General features: G+C 37.9%; 1 protein-coding gene across 5 annotated transcripts in view; it reads right to left on the bottom strand.

The window, feature by feature from the left end:
- Nucleotides 1-20,521, bottom strand: part of LOC122552150 (pre-B-cell leukemia transcription factor 1-like) — a 621,501-nt gene that overhangs the window by 453,049 nt on the left and 147,931 nt on the right. Inside the window, exon 3 of one of the 5 annotated variants that reach the window (XM_087983511.1) lies at nt 9,366-9,432. The exons of the other annotated variants lie outside the window; for them this stretch is intronic. The gene's annotated coding sequence lies outside the window, so the exon portion shown is untranslated. The remainder of the gene's footprint in view (nt 1-9,365; nt 9,433-20,521) is intronic. 5 annotated transcript variants of the gene reach the window in all.

Genomic DNA, 20,521 nt, shown 5'->3' with positions numbered 1-20,521 from the left:
ACATGATCCCTTTTTGTGCGAGGAAGAATCTTCTGATGTGCTGGGTGTCCGAGAACCCCCCAGGTTTGTCAGGGTGGCACAAGTTAATTATGGAACACATTCCTTTAGACTTCCTTACAAATATGGCGTACCAGAAAATGGACAACTTTTTAAAGACATAGCAGCCCTTTTTGAATTATTTGGAAGTAAGTCTGTCTGCCTTTTTGATTAGGGCTTTTGTCTCGCCATGATGGTTTGGTCTGATAAACCTAATGCCATGAGGGGAAGAATTTTGAACACATGTGGGTTTAATAATTGATGCTCTTGAAGGATGAGAGCTATGGTCTTATCATTGAGTTAATTATTGACTTGTACTAAGTGTAATTTTGTGGGCGGCACAGTGGTTAGCACTGCTGCCTCACAACACCAGAGACCCGGGTTCAATTCCCGCCTCAGGCGACTGTCTGTGTGGCGTTTGCACATTCTCCCTGTGTCTGCGTGGGTTTCCTCCCACAGTCCAAAAATGTGCTGGTTAGGTGAATTGGATATGCTAAATTGCCCGTAGTGTTAGGTGTAGGGGAATGGGTCTGGGTGGGTTGCTCTTCAGAGGGTCGGTGTAGAGTAGTATAGTAGTTGGTTTATTGTTTTTGATGTGATGCTATTTTTGTAAATTTTGTCAAAAAAATTTTACAAAAAAACCATTCTTTTAAAAACTGGGCCTTCGGGTTGAGGAGTTGCAGATGAAGTTTAACTTAAATAAATGTGAGGGGCAGGACTTATACACTTAATGGAAAGGTCATGGTGAACATTGCTAAACAAAAAGACCTTAGAGTGCAGGTTCATAGCTCCTTGAAAATGCACTTGCAGGTAGATAGGATAGAAGGCAGCATTTGGTACGCTTTCCTTTATTGGTCAGAGCATTGAGTATAGGAGTTGGGAGTACATGTTGAGTTTGTACAGGACATTGGTTAGGCCACTTTTAGAATGGGGCTGGGGGAGGGGGGGGGGGGGGGGGGAGAGCAGAGAAGTCCAGAACTAGAGGGCATAGTGAGAGGGGGATGATTTAAGAGAGACCTAAGGGTCAACTTTTTCACACAGAGTGAGGCTTGTATGGAATGAGCAGCCAGAAGAATAGTGGAGGCTGAATTTAATTGAATTGAATTGAATTCATTGTCATGTGTACCGAGGCACATTGAAAAGCTTTGTCTTGCATGCAATACAGGCAGATCACATAATTAAGTAGCATTGATAGTAAATAATAGGTAAACAGCAGCAAAAACAAAAACAGAGATACAGGCGAATGTTAAAAGTTTGAGAGTCCATTCAGTATTCTAACAACAGTAGGGTAGAAACTGTTGCAAAACCGGCTGGTTCATGTTCAGGCTTCTGTACTTTCTCCCCGATGGTAGAAGTTGTAGAAAAACATTGCCAGAGTGGAATGGATCTTTAAGAATGCTGGCGGTCTTTCCTTGACAGCGAGCCTGGTCGATAGGTTCTATAGATGAGAGGTTGGCCTTTGGTGAATGTCCGTGCCAAGTTGACTACTCTCTGTAACTGTCTCCAATCTTGAATGGTACAGTTGCCATAGCAGATCGTGATACATCCAGACAGAATGCTCTCGATGGTGCACCAATAAAGCTTGGCAAGGTTATTCGCCGTCATGCCAAATTTTCTCAGCTGCCCAAGGAAGAGGAGACATTGTTGGGCTGTTGAGGCTAGTGCAATTACAGCATTTAAAAGGCATTTGGATGAGTATATGAATAGGAATAGAGGGATAATGGCCAAGTGCTGGCAAATGTGACTAGATTAATTTAGGATATCTGGTCAGCATGGACAATTGGATCAAATGGGTTGATTCTGTACAGTACATCTCTACAATTCTATGATACACTTTGGTCACTGCCCAAAAGACTTTGTGTTTTTTAAATAATTCTCTTCACAGAACTGACCAGAATCCATCTGCTTCTATTTTAAAAGTAAATCTCAAAAATGGTAATAATGTCTTCTAACGTTTATCGTAATCAAGGACCATATCCTTGTGGGAGTCTCAAATGTTCTTGAAGGAGATATGGTCTGTTTAAAGTGCCATGATCTTAAATTATTTTAATCCTCTGCTCCTTAAAGTTGGAAAGCAAAGTGGCTTAAGTTGTTAAAGGGTTAAAAAAAAACACTGTCTACTGGACTGTGTAAAATGAAATGCCAATGATTTTGGTTAGGAAAAAAAGACAATCCATTTCAAAGTTTCAACAGAGCTCTTTTTGTGCAAGGGGCTCTTATGGTACAATGATACTATCCCTACTCTGGATCAATAGGTCTGTGGTTATGTGTCACAAGCTTCAGAGTTGTGTTATTACATGTGTAAAGCACCTGATTAAAAAATACCTAGAGTTACTTGTTGACATTTCCTACGACTGTAATGATGTTATTATGAATACATGACCTGGTTTCAAAAGCTTAAAGCACCATCTTCACAAAGACTAGACTGACAGTTAAAAATGGCTTTTAAGGGATTAGCTGCATTTGACATGGGTACAACATGTGCATGCTTTTATAACATACCAATCACTTTAGATTTAAAATTTTGAATGGATTTCATGACTGGGAGTTCTATCAATCATCTATGAGTGGGAATTATGTTAGACTGTTTAACGTTTATTTTTTCATTTTCACATGGCTCCTTGAGGTCTGTGCATTGTAGGTACTGGGTGAATGACTATGAAGGGGACATGGGTGTTTGAAAGGGTGAGGGTGTATGATGAATAAGTGTTAGAGGGCCTAACAGCTTCTAAAAATACCTGGACAAAATCTCAAAGCACTGAGACAGGCCACTGAGACAGCCTGCCTCAGCCCTCTCTTGCCTGCCTGCATCTGTCCATGGGCCAATGGACCAAATTCTATTGCATCTCCCCTCTGAAGTGACAATTACGTCAAAATTGGTCCTACAACTGAAAATGGATCTATGCCTGAATGTGAAAATTAATGTCATTGTATTAGATCTTTTCACTCAGCCCATTCAGTTATTTATTGAATTATCTGCATTGCAATACTGTTAAAAATGCAACAAAATCATGAAGAACTCCGTTTTAGTATAACTTTATTCTGCCAAGTAGGATTGCAACAAATTTCAGCTGCAATTTATTTGCTCCAGTGCATTGATAGAAACGTATGACAAAAATTGCACTTAGCAATTTACTTAAATATAATACAATCACTTATGCTCCATTCAACATCGTGAAACAATTTTCATCATTACCATGACCAATAAGATTTATAACCTGCTATTCATACTTCAATTTTATGTTATATAGCTCCAAACATTCATTCTAGAAACAACACTAATTTTCGTGGGCAATATCAGTTATTGTACCACTGCATACTGGATGGTATATGAAAACGCTAAACACCCACTACTACACCTTCTCAAAATTGTGGTTCGAGCAGAGTTGTGCCAAACAAGAGTGAAGTGATTCTTGCCAGAGTGGAGCAGCAGTTCAATAAGATTGGAGACCAGATGGCCAGGGTGATTCCTTTGAGAATCTTGCGAGGTCACTTGGCTCAGAACTGATTAGATGCCATTTACTTGGAAGATTTTGTGCAGTGTAAGGAGGAAGTAAGAACAAGGAAAAGAACAGCATTGGAATGTCATTGCTAGAAACATTCACAGGAGCTGTCAAACCTAGAGCAGTACCATCAGCATAATGTAACTGCCAGTCCTAAATAAATGTTCCATATTAGATCACCAGACCAGCAGACAGTTCTGATATTTGTGGATATTTAATTGTTGTTTCTCTATATTCTGTAAAATTATGCTAATTGTTCAGACACAAAATTGCAGTGCTTCAGAGATTGATTTGGTATATTGCACAGTACTATAAATCTTTTCATAAACGGTAGCAGCTTGCAAGATGTTGCAAAAAAATTACAAACTAATTAAGAGAACTTTCACTAATGTATCCAGTTAAAAAAAAGCACAAAATGCAAACAACCTTAATTTTAGAAAGAATACATTTCATTTTTAAAACCTCCAAGACTATGAATAAATATCTCTTATAAACTTAATTTTAAGTCAATATAGGGAGAGCCTGAGATAGAGGAACAGCATCTACCTTTTCCTTCTTATGTCTTGGATCATAGGTATGAGGAACTGAAATGAAAGAATGACAGATCCCAATCTCAATAACGAAGACAGAAAACCACTGACTTGAAAGTGACTACTAGGACCCCTCGGAATCCAAGTAGCACACAAACCCATCAACACTCTCAAACAAAAACTAACAAACTTAAAAGACCCAGTACATCCCATGGACAAAACCAACGTCATCTATAAAATTCCATGCAAGGACTGCCACAAACACTACATAGGACAAACAGGCAGAAAGTTAGCCACCAGGATACACGAACACCAGCTAGCCACAAAAAGACACAACCCTCTCTCCCTCGTAGCCCTACACACGGATGAAAAAAGCCACCATTTTGACTGGGACAACACATCTATCCTGGGACAGGCTAAGCAAAGGCATGCCAGAGAATTCCTAGAGGCCTGGCACTCCAACCACAATGCCATAAACATACACATAGATCTAGATGCCATCTGGCAACCCCTCAGAAAAAAAAACAGGAAATGACATCACCACAAACCCCAGGAACCCCATCCAGGAGAAAGATATAAATAGAAAGCAGGAGACAACAGCTTCGCTTCACTTGGAGGTCGCCACTGATGATGTTACCTAGCCAGGTAACGAAACGTCTGGATATCAAACCTACAGCTTAGCGAGCAAACCTACACCCTAAATCTCAACCTGAGCTACAAACCTTCACAAACCTTGCAAAATCCTTTTATCTCTTTATCTTCTACCTCAATCCAGGTTCCTTTCAGTATCAAACCCTGTTAACATATCTAAAAGATACCCTGATGCCACAAACATTCCAGTCTCTCAATCTGGCTGTTGAGGCCAAGAGGTCAAGATGGAAATATGTTAATCAGGTCCTACATTTAAATCTAGCAAGGCCTGAGGGAGGAAAACCTATTAGAGTCATAGAGATGTACAGCACAGAAACAGATCCTTCTGTCCAAGTTACCCATGCCCACCAGTTTTCCTAACCTAATCTAGTCCCATGTGCCAGCACTTGGCCCATATCTCTCTAAACTCTTCATGATTTCACAAGCACAAACTGGTCAACCTCATCATCCCACACCACCACTACTGCCGCCACTTCCTACCCTCGCTTCTAATTAATATTGAAGCCAGAATGTTTATTGGACTTTTAAATAAGAAATCAAAGGAAGGGGATGGATAATGGAAAAATTGACACCATTAGAAACAGCAGCAGTGAACTTAAACTGCCATGGTCACATTACTCAAAGCTGACATATTTAAATTCAGATTAAGTGTTGGAGAACAAACTTGTTTCTTTGTCTCATTTTTAGTCACATAGCTGTCTTGTACAGACTTTATAAATATGTGAAAATAATCTGCAAAATTGGCTCCAGATGATTCCATTCAGGGACTGTTTTATATAAAAGATTTAAATATAGACATTTATTGCCGTTTTAAAATTAATACGCAAAACATATATTCCCAAGTGAAAAAGTTTTTACTAAAAGGTACACATAGGTCAGAAAGGTTTCAGCTCCCAGTGTGCAAACTTTGCAGGAAAGTACAGTAAGTGAAGAAATCTGGCAGTCAAATTCACAGATAAATATTAATTCTCTGATCACAACTCTTATCTGCCCAGCAGCTCAGACAAAACCACAGGCTAATAGCATCCCATTAACGTAATTGCTGCATGGCTATCGCACAGCGGCTAAAAACTATTAAAAAATTTCAAGCATGACTAAGATGACAACATATCACCCAATCGAATGCTAACGCCTTGCTTCCTCCATCCTTCATTTTTAATTACACTTTTACAAATATTGCGCAAGGGCAGGCACATTGTAAAATCAAAGCTGCAGTAAAACAGAGGGTTATGTGTTCGCATTGCAATCTTCACTTGATGTTCATCAAAATTTAAAATAATTCTGCGAGGCCAAATGAAATTCCCATCATTTTTAATTAAACCTTAATTAGAATATATTACATCCTAAAGCGTTCAAATCTCTCTCGATATGCAAATCTAATCCATTTGAGGATATTTACATATCATTAATTAAAGATCTGCAGTCTTTTAATGAGCTGTGTGCGCCCAGTGATGCCAAAATGAGAATGATATGCAATTTGTTCAAACTCGTTTTCTCTCTACTTTGTCCAGGACACATCAGGAGATTTTATAAAGAGCCATTCTGAGAGCTGACAGATAAACAAAGCAAGTAACAGCACACTAAAGCTATCTGTTCAAGAGACAGACTGAACCTTGAAGCTTGCACAGAATGCAGACGATCAAATCTGGTGATAAGTGGTCCTCAAAATACCAATCCCTCCAGCTGCTTAGACATATTTAGAAAAGACAGTTTAGCTCCAACTGTATACATGTACCCTAATCAAGAAATACAGTCAAAGTTCTTGCTCAATATATTTTGTCAGCACTGCTAACATACAAATACAAATATCTAAACAATTATTTCCTTGGATACAATCAGCACACTTTCAAAAATGAAATCTATTTCTATAAACTATATTTAATGGATGTTTTTTAATAAATCTTAGTTATGTTTGGAGCTTACAATCTTTAGGGAAGTTTACTTTATATCAATTCAAGCAGCTATTGGGAAAAAACACAACTAAATTTGTCTCGTGTTGAGCCCTCAATAAATACTTTACTATTAAAATAGAAATAGACAAATTTTAGGTCTCAGTGGTTTTCTTTTAAATTGTGAAGGGTGGCAATTGACAGTTTATGGCTTGACCTTTGTAAATTTGCTTTTTTTTTTATGAAGACTAAGAAGCCACAACTACGTAAAATGTGGAGGCTGGTTAGCTCAGTTGTTGGAGGGCTGGTTTGCAATACAGACTGGTACCAGAGTGGGTTCAATTCCTGGACCAGCTGAGGTTACTAGGATGGATGCTCCTTCTCAAAGATTTCCCTTATCTGAGATGTGATGACTCTCAGGTTAAACCCATCACCTTTTGTATATCCAATGAGAGAGTTGGACTATGGTGACTTTTTACAATGCAAAGGTAATGGTGTATTTGTAAAAATAACTGACATTTAACCAGTTTAGAAAATGACTCATCTTTCATACCCTATCCAATACTTCACAATACGAAGCACAAGCTATTGTAAGTTGAAACAGCAATCATAATATTCAAAACATGAATAAATACTGAAATTATACTGATACCAGTACTTAATACTTCTTCAAAGCAGACTAAAGTCTTCCTGGTTATTGATCAGTCTGCCCAACATAATGCAATGCACATTCACCTATTCACAATTTAACAGAAAGTGACATGTGAAATGTTTGAACTCTTCACATTTTTCAACTTGGCAAGAAAGAAATTATCAAATTAGACAGGTTCCTCAGCAAATTATGAGATCCTGCAGGTACCTGGCCACATCACCATCCTGTTGCCGACCATTTCAACTTCCCCAAAGATATGCAAGTCCTGGGCCTCCTCCATTGCGAAATCCAAGACACTCACCAACTGGAGGAAGAATGCCTCATCTTCTGCCTTGGGACCCTTCGACTACACAGCATCAACATCAACTTCACTAGTTTCCAAATCTCATCACCGTCTACCTCATCCCGGATCCAACACTCCAACTTGATACCGCTCTCTTGACCTGTCTAACCTGTCCATCTTCCATCATATTCACTCCACTCTCCCCACCGACCTATCACAAATACTGCACAGCTGCATCCACCTATTGGCTTCCACCCAGCCCCACCCCGATCCCGTATTTATCTCTCATCCCCTTTCCCCCTCCACATTCCTGATAGGGCTTATGCTGAAAATGTAGATTCTCCTGTTCCTCAGATGCTGCCTGACCTGCTGCGTTTTCCAGCACCACAGTTTTCGACTCCTATTTACAAAAGTCAACAATGAAGATAGTCAAACTGGAAGACACCAAGTTAAAAATCACAACACCAGTCCAACAGGTTTATTTGGAAGCACTAGCACTTCCTTTATCAGGTGGTTGTGGAGTATTAAGATTGTAAGACAAAGAATTTATAGCAAAAGTTTACAGTGTGATGCAATTGGAATGAAATATTAACAAACAATCCAGATCTTTTTCAAGTCTCTTATCTTTTAGAATGACCATGTTGGTTTCAGTTCTTGAGAATGTAACTTGAAAAAAGTTCTGGGATTTACATATGAACATATCTTATACTCCACAACCACCTGATGAAGGAGCAATGCTTACAAATAAATCTGTTGGACTATAACCTGGTGTTGTATGATTTTTACCTTTGTCCACTCCAGTCCAACACTGGCACCTCCAAATACACTTATTTCAAATAGGATGCTTTTGATGCTTTAAAAAAAAGTCTGCCAAAAATACATTTTATCCAATATGATCTACAAGTTTAGCAACTGCAATACAAATTTTTGGAAAATAAAATAATCTTAATGAGAATTTGACTAGAGAAATGACTCTGTAGAGAGTGCCTTCGTGCAGGGGTCAAATATGGGGGTAAGGGGGTATAACTCTTGCCTACCTACAGGACCTCAATAATGATAGTGAACTGTTGAATTACCTGGGGAAAATTAACAGTTACAACATATTTCAAACATAACTTTAGAACGGTATGGCCTCTGGCCATTTCTTACAAGAAAACAGAGCTTTATTTATATGGTTCGGAGATGTCGGTGTTGGATTGGGGTGGACAAAGTTAAAAATGTGTTATTTATAGGACTCCTTTAGTAGGGAATTGTCCCTGAAACACCACAGAGAGGTAGGGAGATAAAAATGAATAATTAGTCAAATAAGGAGATACCATGAAGAGTGACAAAAGCTTTGTAAATTAGGGAAATTTTAAGCAGTATCTCAAATGAGAAGAGGAATATAGAGAAGGAAAGGTGTTAAGGAGGAAATTTCAGCTTGGTGCCTACCTGGATAAATCACGTCATCAATTTGGAGCACGTGGGAATATAGTCCATAATGGAAGAGGTGCCTTTTGCATTTATTGGTTCATAGTTTGCTAGGTCTTTTAACAGGATAAATTGAGACCCAGGGCTGGGGTCCCAGCACAAAACCAAGAGTGACATCATAGGAAAACCACAAATCCTTTTGTTACTAATAGCTGCTAATTTGAAGATCTAATGATGATGAACTGAAGCGCACCATGGATAAAAATAAGTCAGAGGTCAGGAGAATATCTTTTCAGATTAAGTAATTAGAGAAGTCAGCTAGTAAGACTAAGTTTAACTTTAAATCATGGCAGGTAAGGTCAGCTGAGTGGAATATGAAACCTGTCATATGTGGAAAATCAAAGGTCCTACCAGTATCCAAAATGACCTTGTATGCACTGATTGTTTCTGGCAGTTCTACGAGCAGGACAGACTGCACCTGAATTAAAATGGGACCAAAATATTCGGTTAGCTTTCCTGATTACTTGTGCACTAACCTTCTGTGATTCATGCACTAGGACACCTAGATCTCTCTACATCCCAGAGCTCTGAAACCTCTCGTGGTTTGGATAATACACTTCTTTTTATTCTTTCTGCCCAAGTGGGCAATTTTACATTTCCCACATTGTACTCCATTCGCCAGATCTTTGCACACTCCCTTAGCCTACCTATATTCATTTGTAGGGTCCTTATATCCTCTTCACAACTCATTCTCCTGCCTATCTTTGTGTCAACAGCAAATTTAGCTACTGTACCTTCGATCCAGTGTTCAAAATTATGTATAGAAATTGGAAAGAGAGTTGAGGCCCCAGTATACCAACCATTGTTGTACACCATTTGTGACACCCTGACACCTTATCATTCCAACTCTCTGCTGTCTGTTGGCATTTTACCCACGCCAATTTGTTGCTCACTATACCATAAGCTTTTGTTTTCCACAATAACCTTTGATGTGTCACCTCATCAAATGCTTTCTGAAAATCTATACACAATACACTGGCTCCCCCTTATCTACAGCACAAGTTACTTCTTTAAAGATCTCCAACAAAATAGTTAAATATGATTTCTCTTTGACAAAGCAAGTTTTGCTCTGCCTGGTTACCTTTAATTTTTCCAAATATCAGTCATTGAAATTAAAAAATTTCAGATGATAAATCAAGTAGTAAATCTTCACTTTTTTCATATTTTACAGACACTTAAATAAATGGTTAAAACATGCACACACAAAAAAAGTAGACACCGTCGTAAACTATTTTTAAAAAAAGTGAAAACTGTGAACTCTCTCATTGAAATGGAGAAATTTGACATTTAACAACTGAAGTCACTCTTTCAAAGCCAATGTGGTAATTTAGCAGCAACTTTGAATTTAGAATACCATTAAACCTGATGAAGGAGCAGCGCTCCAAAAGCTGTGCTTCTAAATAAACCTCTTGGACTATAACCTGGTTTTGTGTGATTTTTAACATTAAACCCCAAGTTACACTACATTCAGCAAAGTCCAGCTTTCTCTTTTTTTAAAAAAGCCAGGAGATCAACTGGAAGAGTGGAAATACTTGTCTGTTCATTGATTTTTAATTGTTTATTATTGGGTAAATCTCAACAATATATCCACTGGAGAAGATTAGAGCTACTGACAGAAACACCTGGATTTCTGAGTTTAACTGTGCATGTGCAGACTCTAGAAGTTGTCACCAGTTTCAGAGTAGTAATGACAGAAAAAGTTGACAGTTTCACCATTACTACCGCAAAATCCAAGTTGCAGTTAAAATATCTTCAAACGCTCAAAGCTTTTTTTTAAAAAGGCAGTGCTTATTGAGATGTAGACAGGTTATGTGCATCATAAAATAAAACTATGAAGCTGGTATATGTTGCACAGAGATCCTCATAGATATTTATCTAGCTTTTATACATGGATTAGATGTAGTTTCACTCATATTACCCTTTTCCCATCTGCCCTGGTACTACCCCTAACTTCACCCATCTCACAGTATCACTTGTCAGCTGAATAACCAGAGCGCCTGTAATTAATACCCTCACGACTCTTACCTCTATAGCAGTTGATGTAGGTCACAAATCCTGTGGAAAACAGAATGGGTAAACTGAAGCCCTAGTCCATTCCTACAGACATTGACTAATTGTGTGCTATCTCTTCTTCATCAATCACTGTCACTGACATGCGAATCGCTGCTGTAAATTCCCAGTCAGTAAGACTATATAGAATAATGAGGCAAACCTATCCTAATTGATTAATTAATTGAACCAAGCAGCTTCTCTTTCTGTAATTTAGAGCCCCAGATTGGTGTGATATCTCCCCAGTGTGAAACCACTTCCACAATTTTGTCACCTCATGAAAGCAGTGAAGATTAATGGTCACTCCAGTTCAAATTTTGGTTAACTCATTTTCCAGCACCAAAATGTATGACCTCAATGTCCAAACTGAACTGAATTTTAGAGAGCGGGTGCAGGGTTACAAAAGCTCATTGACGAGACAAGCTTATTTTGCAATTAGTCAAGTGGAACGTTAACACCTATTGCAGTGAAAGAAAATGCAATAGAAGGAAAATGACCACAACTAGGCTTCACAACAATCTGGACTTCATTTTCCAAGTATGCAGGTTTAATCTGGGTAATGATTGAAAGACTTTGTGACAATAGGCTCCAATCAAGCTTTGCTCGATGAAGTCTTGCCATTGATACATGATGGGTGCCCGACAGTATTAAGTGGTCACTAGCCGACCGTGAATCTTCTCCAGGATTCAGGACTTCAGCAGCAGAAATCCCAGCATTGTCATTAGCACCACTGAGGCAGCAGTGACAGTTGCTGGCAATGCATCGATCATAGGCCCCACATCAGTGATGAATCTGGGCTATATATAAGCAATAATGAGATGGTTATCACAGGGTGGCACTCACAGGAGAATAGGGGGCAGGAAGGGTCAGAGGAATGGGCAGGGGGTGGCTTTCAGCATCTCTCACCTTTGTCGATATCAGATCCCTCGCTCAGACACTCAATGCTTATATCTCTCTTTATTCAACAATAGTTGCAAAGATAAATCCAGCAACTACTGGCCAATCAGTTTAATCTCGATAATGGAAACGCTTTCAGATGCAGCAGTCCAGGATCAAATTAATGGTAATGAGGAGAGCTATAGATTAATTAGGAAAAATTATTGTGGATATTTAACAGGCAAAGTCATGTTAATTAATTCATTGTGTTTTTTGGTGAGGTAAGAGAGGGAAGCATTATGGTTAATGCAGTGTACATGGACTTCCAAGAGAGGCTTGATAAAAATTCCATGTGAAAGATTTATTGGCAATGTTGAATCCCATGAAATAAAAGGCACAAATTCAAAACTGGCTGATTGATAGGAGTAGTAGATAGAGAGTGTTTTTCAAACTGCCTGTGGCCAATTAGGGATGCACAATAAATGATAGTGTAGCTATCCTATGTCCACATCCTATGAATGAATAACTTTTTACAAATAAACCACGAAGGGCCTAAGTTAAGCATAGATAGAGAGAAACTGTTCCCACTGAGGAAGCGTCGAGAAGCAAGGGACAAGATTTAGTGATTCACGAAAGCACCAGTGACAGGAGGAAACAATTAGGAGAAAGTGAGAATTGCAGATGTTGGAGATCACAATTGAGATTGTGGTGCTGGAAAAGCACAGCAGGTCAGGCAGCATCTGGATGCTGCCTGACCTGTGCTTTCCTAGCACAGTATTCTCAACTCGGGAGGAAATATTTTTTTTTAAATACACAGATTGATTAGGACCTGGAATGCACTGCCTGACAGTGTTGTAGAGGCAGATTCAGTTGTGAATTTCAAAAGTAAACTGGATAGGAACCCGAAAAGAAGTTTTTGCAGGGCTGCGGGGAAAGGGCAGGTCAGTAGAATTAACTGAAATGCTTTAACATGGAACTGTTCAGGAGATAACAGTCCAAATGGTCACTGCACAAAAGAAGATCATCCTCTGATTCATCATTCAGTACGTGCAGATCAAGATGTTTAAAACAGCTTCATCTCATATCCCATACTACTGACAGCCTACTACCTGTCAGCTTCAGTTGCAGCTCTGAAATATGAATGCAGCTCTTTGTCACCTGCTATTGTACAATGTGGGGCCAGTCAAAACAAGGCCTTAGCACTCAAAGGCACATCTGAATATGGCAGATCTGGTGCTGAGTCAATGTGCCTTGTTTTCCATTCATTTTGCTCACAAGCTACATCATAATACAGACACTGCCACCAAGCATGCCTTTTTCAATCATGTGCATCAGGACAAAAGAGCAGTGCAAAGGTTCTGTGTGAAATTTTGTTGTGTGTTGCCAGTTTTCTCAAAATGCAGTACCTTTAAACTATTTTATTCCCCACAGTTGTGCAGTGAGGTATTTAAGATCAAACAGTCTACTTGATATGTTCTACTGCTGTTAGGTCTCATGACACCCTTCCATGTTTTAATTAAAATACAAGAAAAAAATCTTTTTTTACAAAATGTTTAGATGTGTATTTAATCCGTATCACCAAGAAAATCACATAACAATGGGAATTTGTAGAAAATATTGAAAAAAGTACAATAAGTGGGATTCAATGAGAAGATATATTACATCAAAATAATTGGATTCTTCAGGGAAAACAATTTTGAATTATAAAAAAGTAAAACCCAGAATCTAATGAAAAGTGAGGAAATTAGGTGCTTCTGTGATTTCTACAAGTTAACTCATTCTCATTTCAACAAAATTGCATTCCATATCGAAGTTACACATCACAACCTATCTCCAGTGATAATTCACCAATTAAAAAAAAAATAGTTATTTTAATTCATTCTAATATCAGGCTCCAGATCTTACATGTTACATGATGTGTTAGTAGATATTATAAAATAGATATCTAGATAATATTTAACCATATTAGCAAATCAGACTGGACTGAAACTCAACAGGCATTGTTTCTCTGAAATTATGTTACAATGATTGTTCTTTCAGAATGTCTTCCTCATCAAAAGGTATTGTTTACAATTGAACATATTCTTCTAACCAAGCAAGCCACAGACTTGAATCTGACACTCCAGCACTGTACTGACCGGGGGCACTGAAATGTCACAATCACTGTACCCAGGGATAAGATGTTAAACCAAGGCCCTGTCTACCTAAGCTGGATGTAAAAGATCTCATGACACATTTGCGAAGAACAGCAGAGTTATACCCCTCAATCAACACACATTAACTGATTATCACATTACTATTTGTGGGAGTTTATTTATGCAAATTAACTGCCCCATTTCCTACACTATGGCAGTTACTAAATTTCAAAATATTTTCTTTGGGATGTTCTGTCGTCATGAAAGACACAACATAAATGCAAGTCTTTTTAAAAAAATCTTCTAACAAATTATTTTTTGCTTCATGTATTTAATATTGTAAACAATTGTAATGAAGTGAAACATTTATAATCCAAATTCAAATAATTGTTGTTCTTGATTGACTAGAAGTGTGCCCTTGTATAACTGTATATCTATGAGTTATGGGTTCCAATCATTGTTGTTCTTGTTTGGGTTGTGATCCCACTAACAACAGGATTAGCTGGCACAGTGCAGCTGGTCATCAGCTGATTCTTTGGTTCACAGCAGCCACATGCACCTGCCTACAACACAAGTTGCCAAATCTGTCACTGACAAATCAAGCAACCAGCATATGGCTTCCCCAAAATCCACTTCGAAGCTACACAAGTTGATGTGACAGGAAACACTGATCTCAGCAAAGCTGTAAACTTTAATGTGTGTTTACGCTGTTAATTAGCTGCATGTTTAGATAGCTAAATCCTATATTTAGTTCTCCTGTTTGGGAGTTGCAATTGCTGTTGATGACAATTTTGGATAGTTTGGTTCAGTATTCAACCTTTAGTTGGAGTCATAAGTAAGCAAGTTCAAGAGTTGAACCACTCTTGATCAGCCACTTCAGTACCAAATAACGTTGCCAGCAGAAGTTATACAATTTAAGAACTAATTGTCATTCAGGAAGGGAAACTCCCAAAGCCTCCCCCAGATTATGGTGGGTAATTGTGATTTCATTGTACCACTGATTTACCAATTACATTAAGCCAGCTGGAAACAAACAATCATGATAATAACACAAGAATGCCTAAACTGCATATTTCCAGCACATTCTATTCCATCTAAGAATGATTTGGAGATGCCGGTGTTGGACTGAGGTGTACAAAGTTAAAAAGCACAACACCAAGTTATAGTCCAACAGGTTTCATTGGAAGTACTAGCTTTCGGAGTGCCGCTCCTTCACCAGGTGGTTGTGTCCACAACACAACAGAAAGGTAGTGCTTCCAATTAAACCTGTTGGACTATAACCTTGATTTGGAGATGCCGGTGTTGGACTGGGGTGTACAAAGTTAAAAATCACATAACACCAGGTTATAGTCCAACAGGTTTAACTGGAAGCACACCAGCTTTCGGAGCGACGCTCCTTCATCAGGTGATTGTAGAGGGCTCGATTGTAACACAGAATTTATAGCAAATAACCTGGTGTTATGTGATTTTTAACCATCTAAGAATGACTATCCTTTGAATTGCCACAATAATCTTTATGGATATAACAGAGTGAAGGTGCGGTTAACACTGCCAAATTTTAGTGCAAAATCAGTACACACCTTTCATCAACTTTGTAATTCTTTTCATTTGGTCCCAAACAACTCAAAGTTCTGAAATAGAAACAAATTCATAAAGACCAAATTGATACTTGGATAGCTGGGGTTAAGCAGATATGGTTCGAACATATAGAATTTAGGTCAGACATTCTCTTTTACAGTTATCCTGTAAGAAAACACCATACTGCAGAATTTATCCATTGAGAAATGATGCTGTTCACTGCAAGATGTGACATGGAAAAGCTGCTTTACATAATACTGTTATACTGCCACTATTAAGTTATACGAGTTATTGACTTGTGTAGATATACATGCCAAATGTCAGTGCAAGTGGATTGATTACTCATCCCATAAATAGATTATGAACTTTCCAAAACCCACCTGATAACTACTTCGCACATCACAAAATGCCCCTATAAACCTTTTACATGAAGCTGAAATTCTGAATCTACAACTGATACACCCACTGCAGCCATTAAAACTAGTCTGATATCGTACTTGCCTTGAAAATGTGGTCATTAAACCTGAAGTCTTTTGTCCCCCACATAATATGTTCTGCTGACTGATGTGCTTTCCTTCAGTCAGATAAGAAATCAATTGTGCCACAAGTACTTTTAGCATTCACAACTAATCTGATCCAACGCTCAGAATTAGGTTAATGCATAGGCTCTCTTTCAAAAATTGGTCTATATAAAGAAACATGAGACAAAATCCCATGAAAACTGACATGTGTTAAGAAAAATAAATTTAGATAAATATTCTTGAAGTAATGCTATTTTTCAGTCACATAAAACAATGGAATTTTACAATACAGATCTTTCAATTCATTGTAGCTATGCTCCCCTTATCAGTTTTCTGCTTAGTCACATTCCTCTACCCTTTCTCATTCTCTTTTCAATTTGTTTAAACTGTTATCTACATTCCTTCTAAACGTGAATTTTGCTTTCAGCATTGTTCATTGTAAGACTATCCATTTTTGGTTATAACTAGCAGGACAGCTTCTAATGTCTGAATTCTGCCACAATTTTTATATATTGATTTTGCATCTTCTCCAGTGCTTCTACATCCTTTTCTTGTAATAGAATAATGCACCCAGCTCTCGTCTCTAAGTGTGGTATAAACAATGTTCTTTATAAATTGATATATTACATCTTAGATTTTCAATTTTATTCCTCTAAAAGTGCATTTGTTTGCATTTTTATAGCCTTGTTAAACTGCACCACTCCTTTTAACTTTTCTGACAATCACCCATACAAGTCCCTTCTCTTTGCTCCTCTATTCTAACTCAGACTTTTATCTTCTAAGGAGTATGGGACCTCCTACCACATAAACTACCACTTATTTATGAATATTGAAATTCATTTGCCATTGACAGTCATTCTGCAAATTTATGAATGTCTTCTTACATTGTTTAACCAAGTCAGTTTGGGGCCCATTTTAATCCTCTTCCAGAATAAACACCTTCATTAAATTTAATCTTGCATTCACTAAAAAAAATGTATCTTATCTCAGTGGTTTTCAGTAAACCGCACATTCATACTTACCGCACATGTCTACCACAATTACAACTTCAATTTTTTTTAAAAGTCCTTTAATAAATTTGGGATTCAGATACCTAAAAGGTCACTTCTCCATCGCTAGATCATGCAAGGAACCAGAAAAAGATTAATACATTACATAGCTGCATCACATGTGTGGAACATAAAAGCAAAGTGCTACTGCACCATAGTGTTACTCATTTCTTCTAGAAAAGTGTTGAGTTTTGAATATCCATCTTCGAACGGATATATCGGACTTGGAGTGATAGAAATTAGAAATTAATTTTGGCACAATCTTCAGATTCAAAATAGACTTCACTGCCTAGACTTCACTCAGACAAGCTTATGGTGAATGTTCCAAGACTGGGTGCTCAGCTTATCCAACCAATTCTGGCTGTAAAAACCACAAGTTTTTGTTTTTATTTATTTTTGAATTGTGAACCAAAATAGGAAATAAAAACACAGTCAAGGAAACTGTGGAAGCAGATGTTGCAATTTTAAAATGAGTTACTGGTGCTCACTGAGTTGTACTTCTATTGTTATCTTGTTCAAGCAATGGGAGAGGATGCTTGACTCATGACCGTATGAGGGGGGCAGTTCCACTCAAATCAGCACTAATTGCATGGGTCAGGAGTGCTCAGCATGACAACAACTCTAACAGACTGCCCACCTATCCAGAGCCAGTATATGAAACATATAGCAGCAGGAATATCCAGAGTTTAAAAGGATAGCATTTTTCTCTCCTCATGGAGAAATTACAAAAAAAATTGGAAGATGGATTATTTATCTCTCTCCATTTGCCATAAGTTGCTGCCATTACCCAATTACTGTGAGACTGAACACTTAGTGTGCTAAGTGCCCTAGTCTTTAGTAAAGAAATAGTGAGACTTGGAATGAAGATCAGAGATTATAAAGACTTATAAAAAGGAAAAGGACAGTTCATGAATCATGTGAACTATTGCTCTTCATCTGTGTTCTCCTAATTATTTTGCCCCCATTTATAAATTCTACTTCTTATTTTTATTTTGTGTAGAAGTTTAACAAGGGTAGATTAAAGATTTATAAGTTGATAACTTTGGTAAAAACTGATTTATTTGAAATAAACACCAGAGTCTTGTTATGTATAGTAACCTGGCTAGTGTATTCCAGTAACCAGAGTTTGTTAGGCAGGTAAGTTGGGATTTTGAGTCATCTGATTGGATCTTTAACTTTTATAACAACTCTGGGAGCAGTGAAACTCAAGTAACAGTGCACTTTCAAAACTGGGTTGTGACATAACAAATTAGGCATGACAGGGTGTTCAACTTGTTTCCTAAACAATTTAGGCCAGCAGCAACCATACAGATAACCACACTTTTAATTTTTACTCAGCTCTGACAATTTCCAAAAAGGATCTCCAAGGCATCAGACTCCACCAAAACATATGCAAGAAACCTAACAGCTATCACCAAGAAAGCAAGAGTACTGCAGAAAATGATGAAATAACAGGAAATTGGGTTTAATAATTGGGCTGCAGTGGTGGGAAATGTAAACAATACAGGTCCTCTAAGTTAAAAGAATTACAGTTGCAACAATCCTTCAAATATGTTAGTATTACAATATTGCTATAACTGGAAAGGCTCAACATGAAAAAAACAGAATTTTTGATTTCCTGGGGTAAGATTTTAAACATTTGAATTTTCATATTAATTAACTGGAATCAACCAGAATGTTTCTCCCTGTCCCCCTGTGGATATATATCTCTTGTCTATCCTAAATAATCATTTCAGTGCCAAATGTTCTACAAAACACTGTCTCCATCAAATATGCATATCACTTTGCTCAAAAATGCTGAACACAACATTTTTCATGAGTTAACCAGCTATTTTCAAAGCAATATGTTACACTTTGATAATTTCCAATACAACAGTAATAGGTGTTGCTAACAAACAGTTGAACAAAGTTGTAATCTCAATTTCACATTTAAAATTAATTCAATACTGTAGTTATGTTTTCATTTCAATTCTAGATCAAAGCTTTTGCTGAAACGGGAATCTTAAAATCTCACATTCAAACTGAGCAAAGCTACAAGCCTTATACCATCTCCCACATATTGCACACGCTGCTAACTATTCAGTCATAACAGCCACATGACTCAAATGCAGTCCACACATTGACTGACATACTGCCTCTCCATTACAGGGCAAAATGGTGCTCAACCATAGGCAGCAGGACCTAACTGCAGAAGATAAGCATAATAACATGACTTGATGGTGCTCGCCTTCATTCATATAGGTATTGGTGGATATGCTGGATCCAATAAAGCTCTCAATACTAATCCTTCTCCTCACTTGTTGCAGTCTCTTCTGACTTACAAACTGCTTTATATCCTTAACCACATGCAGTTCTTGTGTGCCCCTTGCTCCTTATGACAACTATATTCTAGTGCCTTTCTGCTTTTAGATACCCAAGAACTACGACTTATCAAGACAGTGACAGAACAGGTGGAAGAACAAGAGACAATAATGAAAACTGATCATTGCTATTTAACTTCAGACTAGAACTATCAGCTCAGATACAGAGTCTGCATGTAACTTAGAGGATAGCACAGAGCCAAGATTTGCTTGTGCTAAAACTCTAGCCATGAATCATCTCCAATCATGGCAGGGGGCAAAGATAGAGATAATGATAGATGTTAAGCTAACTGATCTATGATAACTTTTTTGTTGTCTCCTTTTTGAATAATGGTATTTATTAGCAGTTCTCCAATCCCCTGGAGGTTTTCTCGAATCTAATTTTTGCAAGGTTAATACCAGTGCCACAACTACTTCCTTTAGTATCCTAGGATGCAACCCATCAGGACCTATTTGCCCCTACCTTTTGCCCCTTTACTTAGAAGAGCTTTGAGTTTCCCTCACCTTACACAGTTACACTGTAGAAGCAAAAGTAGAGATAACAGTTCATTGGAATTTGAACAGGTACGAGTTGAAAGGACAAAGAAGCTCTTCAATATTCAATTCTTTTAGCTTGTGGAACCAAAAAGGCTGCACAGCATAGAAATGAGCAGAGAAGTCCAGCACCAATCTGACACAGAACTTTGTGCAATGCTTGGACCCCCATCTTTTCTGGTTATGGAAGTGCTGACCAATACCATTAGCACATTTATGAAACCAACAAGAATGGAACTTAGCTGATGTCTCAGATATTAAGTGCTTTGCTTCTACTTTTGCTTCTACAGTGTAACTGTGTAAGGTGAGGGAAACTCAAAGATAATAATCTACTCTTCTAAGTAAAGGGGCAAAAGGTAGGAAGGAAATAAACTTAATACTATCATAAGAAAAAAGTACTAGGAA

Source organism: Chiloscyllium plagiosum, unplaced genomic scaffold (genome assembly GCF_037043375.1).
Source record: "Chiloscyllium plagiosum isolate Xiang-an unplaced genomic scaffold, Cpla_swu_hap1 HiC_scaffold_45, whole genome shotgun sequence".
Taxonomy (NCBI): Eukaryota; Metazoa; Chordata; class Chondrichthyes; order Orectolobiformes; family Hemiscylliidae; genus Chiloscyllium; species Chiloscyllium plagiosum.
Note: the sequence above shows the minus strand (reverse complement) of the source record. Positions and strands in the feature narration are given on the sequence as shown.